This window comes from Camelina sativa, chromosome 9 (assembly GCF_030686135.1).
Source record: "Camelina sativa cultivar CO46 ecotype springtype chromosome 9, ASM3068613v1".
NCBI lineage: Eukaryota > Viridiplantae > Streptophyta > Magnoliopsida > Brassicales > Brassicaceae > Camelina > Camelina sativa.
Window position 1 is genome coordinate 5691063 of NC_141888.1, and position 17360 is coordinate 5708422.

The 17360-nt window shown below is 32.5% G+C and overlaps 3 long non-coding RNA genes across 8 annotated transcripts; 2 read left to right on the forward strand and 1 right to left on the reverse strand.

Moving 5' to 3' along the window:
• Positions 1–8459: 8459 nt before the first annotated feature.
• On the reverse strand, positions 8460–11200 carry LOC104723565 (uncharacterized). Of its 6 annotated transcripts, none has more exons than XR_015567426.1 (11): positions 11049–11200; positions 10730–10907; positions 10501–10635; positions 10018–10128; positions 9767–9875; positions 9636–9667; positions 9450–9547; positions 9291–9358; positions 9116–9192; positions 8791–9031; positions 8460–8686 (listed from the first exon to the last, which is right to left on the reverse strand). It is a non-coding gene; the product is annotated as an uncharacterized LOC104723565 (long non-coding RNA). The 6 variants fall into 6 exon arrangements; XR_015567427.1 differs by having other exon boundaries at positions 9767–9892; XR_015567423.1 differs by having other exon boundaries at positions 10501–10657.
• Positions 11201–13562: 2362 nt separating this feature from the next.
• On the forward strand, positions 13563–14426 carry LOC147937767 (uncharacterized). Its single transcript, XR_015565336.1, has 2 exons — positions 13563–13686; positions 14069–14426. It is a non-coding gene; the product is annotated as an uncharacterized LOC147937767 (long non-coding RNA).
• Positions 14427–16058: 1632 nt separating this feature from the next.
• LOC147937768 (uncharacterized) lies at positions 16059–16991 on the forward strand. The gene is made up of 2 exons (XR_015567242.1): positions 16059–16182; positions 16566–16991. It is a non-coding gene; the product is annotated as an uncharacterized LOC147937768 (long non-coding RNA).
• Positions 16992–17360: the final 369 nt, after the last annotated feature.

Here is a 17360-nt window from a genome sequence, read left to right on the forward strand (position 1 = left end):
TTCGAAGCGAAATATTTCCCACCGGAGGCTAGAGAAAGATGGGAGACCGAGCTCATAAACTTAGAACAAGGCGGGAAGAGCGTTCGAGAATTGGAGTCAATTTTTACTTGACTCCGAAGGTATGTGTACCAAGGACGAGAAGATGAAGCAGTTACTACCCCGGTCCCCAGCTGCACAACTGCATGCACACCAACTACAGGTTGCACCGCTGGAACCTGTCCACTAACCACTGGCGGCACCACTAGAAACTTCCCACCAATCCCTGGCAGCACTGCTGGAACCTGCCCACCAACCTCTGGCGGCACTGCTGGAACCTGCCCACCAACCTTTGGCGGCACTGCTGGTGGAAGCCGTGCCAAAATCTGAGCTAGCAAACCCATCAGAACATCCTCCCTACCTGGAACACCCTCCGCTGGAACCCTAACTCCCGGGGCAACACGGTGACCGACACTGGGCCCATCCGCCCTGCGGACACCAAAACCAGCCTGGTCTCCAGACACTCTAGGATGAACCTGTGACTATGCCACCTCCAGACTCGCCATGCTCTGGGTCACACTCTCACTATCCTCGGGAACCTGTCCCCATCCACAACAACGTCCACGACCACGACTACGTCCACGCCCGCGACCAACAACATCCTCATCTCTAACCATCTGTATCACCAAGAACAGCAATCTAAGCAAAGAAACAGTTATGACAATACAAGAATAAAACTCACCGTGTAATCACAACGCAGGCTCGAAGAGGATGTTCTAGGATCTCATGCCACACACAATTGACTAACTCACATAATCAACTCTAGCATGAAATCCTAAATACCTACAGCAAAAGCAACAGTGAATCCCAAACCTAGAACTGTAAGGGCTCTGATACCAAAATGAAACAACCCTTCCCGTTTTTTTAATAATAATAATGATAATCTAGTGGTCCCATACCCACTAACAACCTAGCAACAATCAACAACAGCGGATAACCAAATAACTCCAATAAACCAATAAAGATTCCAACAATAATAATAAAATGACCAAACAAGCAAAATAAAAAATTCCAACATCCTACAATGTTCTATCAACTCAATTCTAGCAAACTAACCAGAGCTAGACCACAATCAATCAAGCCTCTAGAACATTCTTCTCCTCATCGCCTTGATTCCACAATCACACTTTGCCTTTACCTGCACATCACAAACAACAATTGAGATGCGTAAGTATTATCATAAATACTTAGTGAGACAATCCTCTCATCTACTGGGCTACACACACAAGCATTTGAGAATTCCAAGTCAAATAAACATCAAACAAATACAATCAAACCAGGAAGCAAGCAATCATCAACCAACGAAGGTTTGTGTCGACCGATACCATACGAGTGTCGATCGACACTGAAAACCTGGTGTCGACCGCCACCTCCTTGGTGTCGACCGACACCCACTCGACGTCTCCCAAAAACCCTAGTTGTGTCGACCGACACCTTCACATGGTGTCAATCGACACTCCACAGATTCCCGAGCCCTCCTCGCACTAGTGGTATCGATCGACACTAACGTCGAGCATCGTCTTCCTTGACGCTCCATTGCAGATCTCCACCTCCAAACGATTCCCAAGCGTCCCAAACTCTTCCACACGCCACATAAGGCCATGAAAACCCTAAATCGACCACAAGGAAGCAAGGAATCAATCAAACAACTCAAGAAACACAAAAAACATAGAATTCTCAAGCTTAGATAAGCCATGGTCATGCACTCACGTCTTTTACAGGAGATTCTGACTCAAAACTGATGCCCACACACTCCTAACAAGCTCCTTATGCACCCTTAGCTTCAGATCTATCAAGAACAGCTAGCAATCTTCCTAAAAAACTCAAGAAAACTTCTACAAAAGCTTTCTCTCCTTTTCTCTCTTCGCAAACGGCGACCAAAACCTCTAAACACGATTAGATCGACCTTTTTCCCTTAAATACTCGGTTTGGGAAAATCCAATTAAGTCAACCAAACCAAAATCGACAAATTAATTCAATCTGGTCGAACCAGAAAAGCTCCCCAAATCACACTATTTGGTTCGCGGATGTTACAGTCACAATCTGATCAGCTCGAAGATTTACTTAGGAAACCCTCTCATCTCTCCTGTGTATCTTCTATTTGTTTAGAGTTCTAGTGGTACTTACATTACGTAATGAGGGTTAATGACCGAAACGGTAATGGTTCGCTGTCCAAGATTCATCGGTTGGCTGTGTACTTGACGAAGAACCAGTCTCAGTACTTGACGAAGAACCAGTCTCAAGTGATATTTTCCCAACTGTAACGCCCCCACCGCCACCACTCAGTGGGCCCCAAGTCTAATTCCAAACCATGGGTCCACTTTCCGTAATGGGGCTCACGTCCTCTCACTAGGCCCGTGAGCCCACCCATATCCGACGGTCGGTTTGCTACGTCCGAGAGGCTTTAATGACTTATTACCGTCCCTACAAATCACCACATGATCTTTTCCTGTGCTTTGTCCTCACTCGCACAGTTCCGACAACCACTTCCCGGAAGGTCATCCATACTGGGATTACTCCAGCATAAGCACGCTTAACTGTGGAGTTCTTTCAGGACCTCTAAAGTTATCCAAGTGATACACCAGATTTTCAGATGGGAGACCATGAAATTGATTCTGCTTCACACGAGTCAACAGTCCCGTTTTGATCTCAAAATCTTGTATGGGTATTGGAGGATGTTGGATGCCTCCCTAGAATGTCTTTGCATTGGGAGCATCATGGTCTCTAAGAGTGCGACGAAGAGGTGCTGCTCTTTGGTTTAATGCAGCTATGCGGACAGCTTCTCGGCGCGCAGCTGCTCGAGCAACCTCTCCATCAGCAGGAGGTATAATGTTTCCAGCAGGAGGAGCATCCTCAAACTCTCCATGATGTTCATCTTGATGATGTTCGCCACCAACATTACCAGCATTTCGACAAGCTAAACCATCAGCCATTTCAGCATGTATTTTTTTCTCCTATTCTCTTTCTCAAACTTTCCCAAGTTCTCGTGATATTCTTCTAGGTGTGAAGAGCCAGCACTGCGGGTCATACACCTGAAAACACCAAAAAGAGAGAAAAAGCTTTAGTTAACAACTGTAAATAAAAATGCTATAGACTATAAACTAATCCTAAATATCTAGGTAACACAATTGGTCCCCGGCAACGCTGCCAACTTGATTGCTCGAGTAATTACCCGATACACTTAACCGCAAGGCAGTATATACGGGATCGAATCCACAAAGACCAATGGTACACTAAATATTTGCGAGAGTCATAAATAGCTAAAGCGAACGAAAGATAGTTTGTTTGGTTTTCAAGTTCTTAAATAAAAATGCAAAGAAATAAAATCGATTAGCTTATAAAATTAAAACATTGGACCATAGGGTATTTCAGAGATCAATGACTAATGAGAAAAATGAAATATGTAATTCGATAATTAAGCACCGTTCTAGAACATGAACACTATAATAGACTAACCCTCTTTCAAGGCATGAGAAACTAAATTTGACTATTAGTTTGCTAAAATTTCATTTGCAACCTCCTAGCCAAATTTGCATTACAATCGAGTTTATTCAGTTCACAATGCGTTCTAACATCAACTTTTTCAGGCTAGAAACTCACACTCATTCATGCATTCTACCGAACACTTTTGATGCATAGAAAAACCTAGAGTCTAAAACAAGGTGATCAGTCCTATTTTAGCATTAAGATCATGTGAATCAAAGAACCTAAGAATTAAGAACTCCAATAAATAATTAAAACATCAATTCATTGAATATCCTAATTGGAACCCTAAAACCCAATTGGAGATCTACTCACACATAGCAAAAGAGAAAACAAAAATCATAGATGAAAAAAACATGATTAAATTGCAGAAATAATAAGCAAGTGTTTAGAAATCTTCTCCAAATTGTCAATGCGGATGAATCTCTAGAATCCCAAAAGAGTGGCTTACAAAAAGTCTCAGGTTGAAGAAAGAAAGCGTAGAATAAAATTTGCGGTTTTTCTCACAGCAAATAAAAGGTATTTATATAGTTGTCCAAATAAGGTAAAAAAGGTAACGGCCTAGTCAAGACATTTCTCAGCCAAACAAGTTTTTCAGGTAGGCGGGTTTTGACGTGAAACTTGCCGGTTCAGACTATGTTTCTTAGCCAGACGGGTTTCTCAGATAGGCGGGGTTTAACGCAAAACTTGTCGGTTTAGACTTCACTTCTCAGCCAGGTGGGTTCCTCAGATAGGCGGATTTTAACGTGAAAGTTGTCGGGTTAGACTTCGTTGCTTAGCCAGGCGGGTTCCTCTGGTAGGCAGGTTTTCACGTGAACCAACATCCATCTCATATGCTTGATTGCATCCAGAATTGCTCAGTTTTCTTCCATTTTCCTCCAAAGTGTTCTAAAACCTATAAAGACTCGACAAAGACTAAAAGACTCCAAAAACACACTTTGACTCAATAAAAAGTATAAAATAAGAGAGAAAACAAAGACTCAAAACCGATAAAAACACCATATATCATTATGGCAGATTTGTTTACGTTATGACAGTTCATTTGTTTCGTTCCAAAAATCTGGTGTTTGATAACAAATTTAGTAGATGTAAAATGTAAATATAGTGACAACAGATTTGTTTTAAGTTATATTTTTTTAGTCATATTTTTATTAATTATATTTTTTATAAATCATATTATGAATCATATTTTTAAATTTATATATTTAAAGAATATTTTATACATTTTAATTTTCCTAAATCATATTAAAAAGTTTAGTGATATGCTCAAATTAACCCCAGAGCTACTCTCTCAAATTAAGAGATCAATGCAGTACTTAGGGGTCGAATTCCACAAGGACTCAAGACTACACAATAAATTATAGAGTTTTATAATTATGCTAAACAAATTGATTTAAATAAAAAAAAGCAATGCAAAATATTAAATAAAAACTGTTGTAAATTCAATGGATCAAAAAGCTAGGTCCAGGGAATTTCTCAGGAAATTATGAAATATTAAATAAATCAATAAATTAGGATTCAAGCAATTAAAAACAGATCTAGAACTCTAAACACTTTTGTAAATTAAATCAGTTCTCACTGCAAATAATATCTAAATTTAAAACCAGAAAATCCAAATCTCTTTGTAAAATTCTAGGTTAAAAATCAGCAATAAAATCAGGTTTAGATTGTTCACAAAATTATTAAATCAAATCTCTTTGCAAGAAATAATTTTGCTTATCAAAAGGTTTTATCAGGAAAATCAATTATATTCTCATATCAATTTATTTTCCTAAAGTATTAATTCTAGATGGCCAATCAAGGATTAATATGAAGAACAACCTAAGATGAAGATCTAGATAGATAATGAATCCTAAATAATCAGATCTAATAATTCATAAAATCCTTGTGAAAAACCCTGAACCTAACAAGCAAACTACTCAGACATGATCATTGAAGAACAAGACATGATTCTGAATAATAAGCAATTGAAATTAAAAAGAGTAAGAAGGAGTTCAAGAAATTCTTCTCTCAAAGCAGATCTCTCTCTCTCCAATAGCTCTCAAAAATCTCTCAGGGTTGCAGGAAAAATAAAACTTTGCTAGAATACAACTTCCGGGTTTTGAAAACCTAAAAATTATATATATATGTCCTAAAACACGTCAGAGACTCATGTTGCAATTTTGGAAGACTTTGGGGCAGAATTGTAAAACTTCCAATTTTGTGATTCTCTCGTCGGGTAGACAGGAGTGTCGATCGATGCTCCCTTGTGGTGTCGATCGATGCTCCTCATAGGATCAGACTCCAAATTGATTTCCTTCGGTTAAATGCTCCATAATCATCCAAATTGCTCCACTTTGCTCCTTTCATGCTAAAAACCTGTAAAGACTCAAAAACAATCTAGAAACAAATAAAAAGACACTAAAAGACTCTTTATATCATGGTTAAAAACCACAAAAACCATGATATATCATTTAGCATCATATTTTTATATATTATATTATATTTTCATAAATCTTATTTTAATATTTTTTATATACATTATTTTTTAGTTATAATTTCATACATTATATTTTTTAAACTTATTTAAACTATATATTCTTAAACTTCATATTTTTAAATCATATCTTTATACATAATATTTTCATAAATAATTTTTTGAATATTATTATAATACATTATATTTTAAATCATATTTTATTTTAATAAATTTTCTTTTCTAATAATTTTATATTTTTTTATTAATCATATTTTAAAATAAAAATATTAAATACTATAATCTTTTGGATTCGTTTTTACAAAAAAAAAAATTAAAAACTTTTTCTGTATTTTTAGTCTTTTTATGTAAAAATTGTGTCATTCTAGTTATTGGATAGGATGAAGTGTTAATCTAGCAATTAATTGTCAAATTTGTGTCAAAATGGTATATTTACACATAAAACAATCGTGAAAATTTCAGAATTATAATATTCATCAAATTTATATGTTTCTCTTCATTTAACTGTTTAATAGGCACTTTTTACGAATTACCTCTTTTTCTTCTCCTTTTTTTAGAAATAATAATTCTATATATATTGAAGTGTGAACATTATGTCCATATGCATTCATTTAGTAAAATATAAGAAGACTTAAAAGGGCAAAAAAACAAAAAACAAATGGTGAAGTGTTTAATTGTAGTTCGTTTATGGGTTTTTTTTTATGATATTGTTGTTGATTTCTAAAGGTAATATATACCATAATTTAAAATTCTGACAAAATGTTGATTGTTTGCTTTTATGTTTATTATAGATCTAACGGTTTTGTATTATTCAAACTTACAACCTTTAATTTTATAAGAAATATTTCATTTTAAAATGGTAAAATGGTTGTTACAAGCAAAATAAAAATTCTTATTTTCTGTTGGTATCTGACTATCTGGTGTACAGTTACAATATTTTCAAATCTATCTTCAGTTGTGAAATAAAATTATGAAATGAAAATAAAATCCTAAATAACTAGGTAGTAACCCATGCCGTAGTATGGGCAAAATATTTTCATATAATTGTATAATTTTAAATATATAATGTAAGTGTTTGTATACTATTGGTATGAAATCTAAATATCGGATTTCAGTTTGGTTTTAACTTGGATTATTACGCGTATGTAACATAAACGTATCTACTTTGGAATGGGTAACACGTCCCTTCTCATCCTGTTTTATCATGTCCCGCCCCATCCCTTTCGTCATATATCCATCAGAATTTTTCTATCTTATTGTAACGTTTCGAATTCACCATGCTTAGTGGGCCCATGTCCACTCCCCGCCCATAAACTCACCTTGCTTAGTGGGCCCATGTCCATGTCCATCTTTTCTATCTTTTGATGTGATATTCAAAATATTTCTTATAACTTTCTTACATGTATTAAATCCAAATCCAAATATCAAAATTTTAGTTTGTTTTTAGTTTGGATTATTACACATATACTCCCTCTATCCCACAAAAATTGATGTTTTGGGATATTACACATTTTAAGAAAACAATGATTACTGAGTTTAAATATATTTTTATCTTTAACTAAAAAGATATTATTTAGTTTTAAACCAATAACAATTCAAAATTTTAAATATTTTCAATGATTACTTCTTGAAGTTTACAAGACATCAATCTTTGTGAGACAAAAAAATATCCCAAAACATCAATCTTTATGGAACAGAGGGAGTATAACTTAGACATAACTATTTTGGAACGGAAAACATATGTCCTGTCTGTCCCCTTTCATCCCGTGTTTGTGCGTTCCCTTCTATCCCGTGTTATCTCGTCTCGTCCTGTCCTGTCTCATCCTATCTCGTTCCGTCCCGTCAAAACTTTTGTGGTATATAAATGTTTTCTTTTAAATAATTACATAGAAGACAACATAAATTGTAAGATTTATTGTTTTTTACAAACAATGGTTGAACAATATAATTTTAATCTTAATAAAAATTATTTACTATTTTTTTTTTACATTTTTTTTACATGTTTTTTACATTTTTGACATTGATATATATAAATTATTTGTTTAAATAATTTAAGTTCAATTTTAACTTATAAAAGTAAAAAATAATTAACCCGTTCTACAATTTTTATATATTAATTTTTAAAAAATAAGAATAATATAGAGATGTTTTTTTTTTGTAGAAGAAATTAGTATGAGTTTTGTACATTATAAAACTTATTGTTGTCGTATTTACAACAGCATTTTTTATTATTTAGTTTATATAATTACTCGCAATTACACATGATTTCAAATATAAGTATGTAACATCAGTAATTTGACAAATAACATTATAATCTTACCATAATTCTAAAGACTAAAAAACAGAAAATATAATTGTAAAAATGAATCACATTAATAGAATGAAAACTTGTTGCAGATTGTCAATTCCTTTTTCTTGGTTTGAAATCAAACAATTTAGTTTATCCAAATATGTGCAGGGTCGATTTGTTCAACAGAGAAAATTACAATATACCCAACAAATACAGGTCACACAAAGTGATTTGGTACACAAAATTAAAAACAAAGAATACAAAATTAAAAACAAAGAACGTAAAGGAGAAACAAAATGGATGTCATCGACCACATGACTATTCTATAAGATTCCACCTGGTTGCTAAAACTAAACAAACCTCAACTTAGCAGCCATCTTCACGTACCAACCGAATGGATTCTGGTGATACCGTACCGTGAGGAAGAATCAATGTAGTAGAAATTGGCCTTCCCAATTACCGAAAAAAAAAACATGTTTCACTAAATCTCAGCAGATTGGCTTACCTCACCCATTCCTCTAATCCCCAACCGGCATCCCAAGGCAGGGAAGAAATCTGAACCAAGGAAGGATTCTGCTGGAGCTGCAGTCTCGGAGTTTCAAACTGACCTTTAGGCACTGACGCGACTCTTCCACTTGTTGATGAGGAGAGGGGTAGAAGAAGCTGGTACGGAAAACCTTCTGTATAAAGTTCGAAATGGTGAATTGAGGTAGAGTAGACCGATTATCCTGTAGTCATTTGGCCGGCTATTGAAAGAAAAAAGCAAATTATTAAATCACATAAACTAAACTCTTTGCTTTGAAAAAAGTCAGAAGATGAGATTTTTTTACCCATAGCCCAGTTCTCAGGCTTCTGCAGGTGTTCAACCTTGAAGCAGATTGCAGCTGAAAGATTTGGAATGAGCAACCTGCAAAAGAGGGAGAGACGCCTCAATACAACTCAACAAAAGGACATCTTATTAAGAGAATAATCAAAAGCAGATATAAAGATTGATTGTAAACTGACCTTTCTCCACCAAAAACATAGACACCACAAGTTCCGGTAGGTGTTGACTCATCTTCATAATACTGGACCTGGATAGGTAATAAACTGTCTATTTTCCCGTTGTTATGGACTTAAAGCAGAACCAAACACCAATACCTAATAAACCTAAAGAAGACTCACATTGACACCAGCTACTGTATCATCCTTCATTCCCTCTCTGTATTTGTCCTCTCCAATGGATTCATGTAACTGGTTGCCCCAGAAGTTTGAAGCATCCACTGCAGTAATCAAATAAATTGTAAGGTTAAGCAAAAAGGGACTAACATTTAAAAATAAGTATGAGGATAAGGTTTAACAATCGTTTACCTGGGCCACTTTGATGGAGTAATGGGTAGCACCTGAAAAAACAAACCAAATCAAGAAGATATCACAAATTCTTCTAATAATTCACATAAACACTTTTAATTTCTCACAAAAATAGGGCTTGAGCACCATACCCAACATCTCAGTCATATTTGTTCTTTTTTTCTTTGGTGTCTCAGCCAAACACTTCATAGAGGAAGAATCACCCAGTGTCTCACATAAGGAGACCACCAAATCAGCGACCTGAAAATTTAAGAAAGCTAAAGGATCTTAAAGATCAATATAAACAATTTGATTCTGTAAAAAATCAATGATTATATTAGATCGAATGGGAAGGGTCATAGAAATTTGCAGAATTGGAGAACTAAAAAGCTGAAAAACTCACAGTTGCTAGTATCTATGTCAATCTCATCATGAGTCCTCCGTGAAAACAAAATAACAATGATTAAAATTTAGTTAAAGATTTGTCCATCAGCGACAAAGATAATGGTCATTCCTGCAACAAAGTGAAAAAAAAATCAAATGATCATCAAACAAAACAAAAATTGAACGAAGTCATAGAGAGTAAAATTCACAATTGAACATAATTACGTCCCAGATCCTTGATTCCCTCAAGTGGTAAGTTTACTATTTACCACAGGACAGGAATTGTTCTCTGATTGCCACAACAAAAATTAGTCAAATAAGATTTATCACTTATGAATCCATTAATCTTATGAATATCACATCAGGCAAGAAGAATTTAAGAAACCCATTGCATACGAAAACATTCCAACGTGTGATTAAGAAAATTGTTGGCCGTGAAAAATACAAAAAAAACTGAAACAAACATATCAAATTAAGTGAGATAGAATAAGGAGAGATTTACAGAAGCGTATTTAGGCTAAAGGCTGGACTCATGTTCGGAGTCGATCTCTTCTTCTTCCTCAAATTGATCACAAAATCATCTCAGATCTCTTTACTACTATCTCCGCCTCTCTTTCTCACAGTCACTGCCTCTTTACTGGGACATCAAAGCATATGATCTGCGATATCGATATTGAGAAAACCATATATATGATAGGAAAATAACAGATATGAAATGTTGTTTAGATTACCCGGTATGTTTTTTTATTGTACTTGGAATCATTCCTACGCCAACTGCTTCAAATCTGTTCTTTAGATTTCTTCATCAGGATAAATTAAGCCTTCCAAATCGAAATTTTGGTTTAGGCTTCTACTTGCGAAATTTCGTGCCCAGATCTCCCGAGATTCCTCAAATCAAGAAACCAGCCGCTTATTGCATCGGGAGTTTTTAAAATTTTGGTTATAAGAGATGAAAAAGTAAAAGAGGTTTGAGAGAAGAGCGTAAACACGAAGAACGATATAAGATTCAACATAGGATTTTTTTGGAGGAAATCAAAAAAAAAAAAAAACCTGAAGGGTTGAGATGTCGCTGTGGGAATTTGATGCGAGGGATCCTCTTCAAACCTTGAACTACGTTCATCTTCTTTTCCTCTCGATCTTTCGCTTTCGTCCGGAGTTAGTAGTACCCAAAGGAGAATGTTTTAGACGGCGACAGAGAGCATAGAGAGAGAAAAACTTTTTTAGGTTTTTAAATTAACGGTTATGATCAAAGTCAATCAACGGTGAAGATCAAATAATAAGATCCGAAAACAATATTACCGGGTCATTTTAGATCCACGTCTTTATCCGTTTACATGGGCTTGGAAATTTCCTTTTTACCCTTTTTAAAAATCGAAAATTTAGTCATAATTGCAATGACATTGTATTGTAAATTCTTACAAAACTAAGGTTTTTTTCAGGCAACGTTTTTCTTTTAATAGTAGAGATATTAAATCTTCTAAAAAATAAAGTTTCTTTGAAGGAAAAATTACAATATGCATATAAATCAATATGTTTTGAATACATCTTATTGATTGATCGATGCTTGATTCCATTAGGAAGTTCGGAAGAGAAACACAATGGGTGGGATTGGTGTCTTGGAAAGCCAAGCAAAGCATTGCCAGGGACTTGTACTAAGAAAAACGGTCTTCATTTGTGCAAAGTGGCTTGTGCAAAAGATAAATATATCGGGGGACGTTGTGTTGTGAAAGGAAAAAGACATATTTGCGAATGCACTCGCGTTATAGCTGAGACTTGCAAACCCGGCAGAGACTACCCACACCCATAAAAGCATTATTCATTTATTTACCTTTGTTTAAATAATACAAGTATAACAACAATATATGTTGTAAACTTTACATACTATATTTAGTCACAATCCCTATATTAGTAAGAGAGAAGTACAACTTTGATATAGTCCGAAAATGTCCCTCTCGTAATTTGAATGAGGACAATTCATTAAGGTTAAAGAAGACTTTTAAACATGATGGGTCGGGTTTTAAATTAGAAATTACCCAAAAATTATGAATCGGATATCGTAATGGAATTATAAACAGACATACTAACGCCGTCCGTCATGGAATAATGGGCTTTGGTGGGCTGCAGAAAAAGGGCTGCAAAGTAATGAAACTACATCAGATTAGCTATATTTTTTATCAAGTCAAACAATTAAAGACATTGATTACGGTATTGAATTGATTGATTGCTTAAATTACTTAATTATTTAATTTGACAGTTATCAATCTTTTAAAACTATTCCAAAATATGTACTACTCCACATTTTGAGTAATACTAGGATTTCACCCGCGGTACACTGCGGGACTAAGTTTAAATTTATTGTATTTTAAATAATAATTTTTAGTTAATTTAGTTTTCAAATTTTTAATTAATTAACTTTCTGTCTAATTAATTTAGAAATTTTTTTCTTCCCACGTTTTATAAAGTTTATAACCTAATTATATTAAATTTGTTATTAAATAGAATAGAAAATTCTAGATTTTTTTTGTTCTCTAGAATTAAACAGAGGTATATACCTATATAGCATGTTAGTGTATATTTTTATGTGTATTTTTTTTGGAATATTAAGAATGTGTTATAGTATGTGTAATATTTTGTAATTCATATACTAAATAATTTATGAGTTAATTTTCAAAACTATGATTAAATCTATAGTATATATGAGATAAACTAATAGTTTTAGTGTTGGTTCTATATTCCAAACCCGCCATGCTAGGCGGGTCAGACAACATATTCAAAGATTTTTAATCCGCAAAAACTCATCATATGAAACCTGTGAAAGTAAACATTATTTTTTAAATATATTATTATTATTCTTTGAATAAGATATCAAATTGAATGGTAAATATATTTGTTACCTTTTAAAATCATACCGTTAGTTTTTCTGAATGATATATGTTATAATTGATTTTTAACATTTATTTTAGGGGGAAATCAATGCGTTGAGATCAAAAATCTCGGCCACGGATCCTCCTCCAAAATCGAAAATCAATTCGTTTCTTGGTTAGACCAATTGTTTAGGAAATTTGTGTATGGAGAAAATATTGTTTTGTAAAATTGAAAACTTAATATTAATTAAATCAATTATAAACTTAATATTTAATGTTAAAGAGAGTGGTTCCAATTGTTTTGGAAATTGATTTAGGATGAAAAAACTTGTTTTCAAAAATAGAAACTTAATACTAATTAATTAAATGATAAACAAATTAATAATTAATGCTAATGGCAGTCTTGTAAATAGGTGGTAACTTCAGGATTTATTTGCTAAATGTACTTGATAAATGTATATATAGAGTTATTGGATAGGATGAAGTGTTAATCTAGCAATTAATTGTCAAATTTGTGTCAAAATGGTATATTTACACATAAAACAATCGTGAAAATTTCAGAATTATGATATTCATCAAATTTATATGTTTCTCTTCATTTAACTGTTTAATAGGCACTTTTTACGAATTACCTCTTTTTCTTCTCCTTTTTTTAGAAATAATAATTCTATATATATTGAAGTGTGAACATTATGTCCATATGCATTCATTTAGTAAAATCTAAGAAGACTTAAAAGGGCAAAAAAACAAAAAACAAATGGTGAAGTGTTTAATTGTAGTTCGTTTATGGGTTTTTTTTATGATATTCTTGTTGATTTCTAAAGGTAATATATATCATAATTTATAATTCTGACAAAATGTTGATTGTTTGCTTTTATGTTTATTATAGATCTAACGGTTTTGTATTATTCAAACTTACAACCTTTAATTTTATAAGAAATATTTCATTTTAAAATGGTAAAATGGTTGTTACAAGCAAAATAAAAATTCTTATTTTCTGTTGGTATCTGACTATCTGATGTACAGTTACAATATTTTCAAATCTATCTTCAGTTGTGAAATAAAATTATGACATGAAAATAAAATCCTAAATAATATTGAATCTTCTAAAAAATAAAGTTTCTTTGAAGGAAAAATTATAATATGCATATAAATCAGTATGTTTTGAATACATCTTATTGATTGATCGATGCTTGATTCCATTAGGAAGTTCGGAAGAGAAACACAATGGGTGGGATTGGTGTCTTGGAAAGCCAAGCAAAGCACCGCCAGGGACTTGTACTAAGAAAAACGGTCTTCATTTGTGCAAAGTGGCTTGTGCAAAAGATAAATATAATGGGGGACGTTGTGTTGTGAAAGGAAAAAGACATATTTGCGAATGCACTCGCGTTATAGCTGAGACTTGCATACCCGGCAGAGACTACCCACACCCGTAAAAGCATTATTCATTTATTTACCTTTGTTTAAATAATACAAGTATAACAACAATATATGTTGTAAACTTTACATACTATATTTAGTCACAATCCCTATATTAGTAAGAGAGAAGTACAACTTTGATATAGTCCGAAAATGTCTCTCTCGAAATTTGAATGAGGACAATTCATTAAGGTTAAAGAAGACTTTTAAACATGATGGGTCGGGTTTTAAATTAGAAATTACCCAAAAATTATGAATCGGATATCGTAATGGAATTATAAACGGACATACTAACACCGTCCGTCATGGAATAATGGGCTTTGGTGGGCTGCAGAAAAAAGGCTGCAAAGTAATGAAACTACATCAGATTAGTCTATATTTTTTATCAAGTCAAACAATTAAAGACATTGATTACTGTATTCAATTGATTGATTGCTTAAATTACTTAATTATTTAAATTATTTAATTTGACAGTTATCAATCTTTTAAAACTATTCCAAAATCTGTACTACTCCACATTTTGAGTAATACTAGGATTTCACCCGCGGTACACTGCGGGACTAATTTTAAATTTATTGTATTTTAAATAATAATTTTTAGTTTATTTAGTTTTCAAATTTTTAATTAATTAACTTTCTGTCTAATTAATTTAGAAATTTCTTTCTTCCCACGTTTTATAAAGTTTATAACCTAATTATATTAAATTTGTTATTAAATAGAATAGAAAATTCTAGATTTTTTTTGTTCTCTAGAATTAAACAGAGGTATATACCTATATAGCATGTTAGTGTATATTTATATGTGTATTTTTTTTTGGAATATTAAGAATGTGTTATAGTATGTGTAATATTTTGTAGTTCATATACTAAATAATTTATGAGTTAATTTTCAAAACTATGATTAAATCTATAGTATATATGAGATAAACTAATAGTTTTAGTGTTGGTTCTATATTCCAAACCCGCCATGCTAGGCGGGTCAGACAACATATTCAAAGATTTTTAATCCGCAAAAACTCATCATATGAAACCTGTGAAAGTAAACATTATTTTTAAATATATTATTATTATTCTTTGAATAAGATATCAAATTGAATGGTAAATATATTTGTTACCTTTTAAAATCATACCGTTAGTTTTTCTGAATGATATATGTTATATTTGATTTTGAACATTTATTTTATGGGGAAATCAATGCGTTGAGATCAAAAAACTCGGCCACGGATCTTCCTCCAAAATCGAAAATCAATTTGTTTCTTGGTTAGACCAATTGTTTAGGAAATTTGTGTATGGATTGTTTTGTAAAATTGAAAACTTAATATTAATTAAATCAATTATAAACTTAATATTTAATGTTAAAGAGAGTGGTTCCAATTGTTTTGGAAATTGATTTAGGATGAAAAAACTTGTTTTCAAAAATAGAAACTTAATACTAATTAATTAAATGATAAACAAATTAATAATTAATGCTAATGGCAGTCTTGTAAATAGGTGGTAACTTCAGGATTTATTTGCTAAATGTACTTGAAAAATGTATATATAGAGTTATTGGATAGGATGAAGTGTTAATCTAGCAATTAATTGTCAAATTTGTGTCAAAATGGTATACTTACATATAAAACAATTGTGAAAATTTCAGAATTATGATATTCATCAAATTTATATGTTTCTCTTCATTTAACTGTTTAATAGGCACTTTTTACGAATTACCTCTTTTGCTTCTCCTTTTTTTAGAAATAATAATTCTATATATATTGAAGTGTGAACATTATGTCCATATGCATTCATTTAGTAAAATCTAAGAAGACTTAAAAGGGCAAAAAAACAAAAAACAAATGGTGAAGTGTTTAATTGTAGTTCGTTTATGGGTTTTTTTTATGATATTCTTGTTGATTTCTAAAGGTAATATATATCATAATTTATAATTCTGACAAAATGTTGATTGTTTGCTTTTATGTTTATTATAGATCTAACAGTTTTGTATTATTCAAACTTACAACCTTTAATTTTATAAAAAAATATTTCATTTTAAAATGGTAAAATGGTTGTTACAAGCAAAATAAAAATTCTTATTTTCTGTTGGTATCTAAATATCTGGTGTACAGTTACAATATTTTCAAATCTATCTTCAGTTGTGAAATAACATTATGACATGAAAAGAAAATCCTAAATAATATTGAATCTTCTAAAAAATAAAGTTTCTTTGAAGGAAAAATTATAATATGCATATAAATCAGTATGTTTTGAATACATCTTATTGATTGATCGATGCTTGATTCCATTAGGAAGTTCGGAAGAGAAACACAATGGGTGGGATTGGTGTCTTGGAAAGCCAAGCAAAGCACCGCCAGGGACTTGTACTAAGAAAAACGGTCTTCATTTGTGCAAAGTGGCTTGTGCAAAAGATAAATATAACGGGGGACGTTGTGTTGTGAAAGGAAAAAGACATATTTGCGAATGCACTCGCGTTATAGCTGAGACTTGCATACCCGGCAGAGACTACCCACACCCGTAAAAGCATTATTCATTTATTTACCTTTGTTTAAATAATACAAGTATAACAACAATATATGTTGTAAACTTTACATACTATATTTAGTCACAATCCCTATATTAGTAAGAGAGAAGTACAACTTTGATATAGTCCGAAAATGTCTCTCTCGAAATTTGAATGAGGACAATTCATTAAGGTTAAAGAAGACTTTTAAACATGATGGGTCGGGTTTTAAATTAGAAATTACCCAAAAATTATGAATCGGATATCGTAATGGAATTATAAACAGACATACTAACGCCGTCCGTCATGGAATAATGGGCTTTGGTGGGCTGCAGAAAAAGGGCTGCAAAGTAATGAAACTACATCAGATTAGTCTATATTTTTTATCAAGTCAAACAATTAAAGACATTGATTACGGTATTCAATTGATTGATTGCTTAAATTACTTAATTATTTAAATTATTTAATTTGACAGTTATCAATCTTTTAAAACTATTCCAAAATCTATACTACTCCACATTTTGAGTAATACTAGGATTTCACACCGCGGGACTAAGTTTAAATTTATTGTATTTTAAATAAT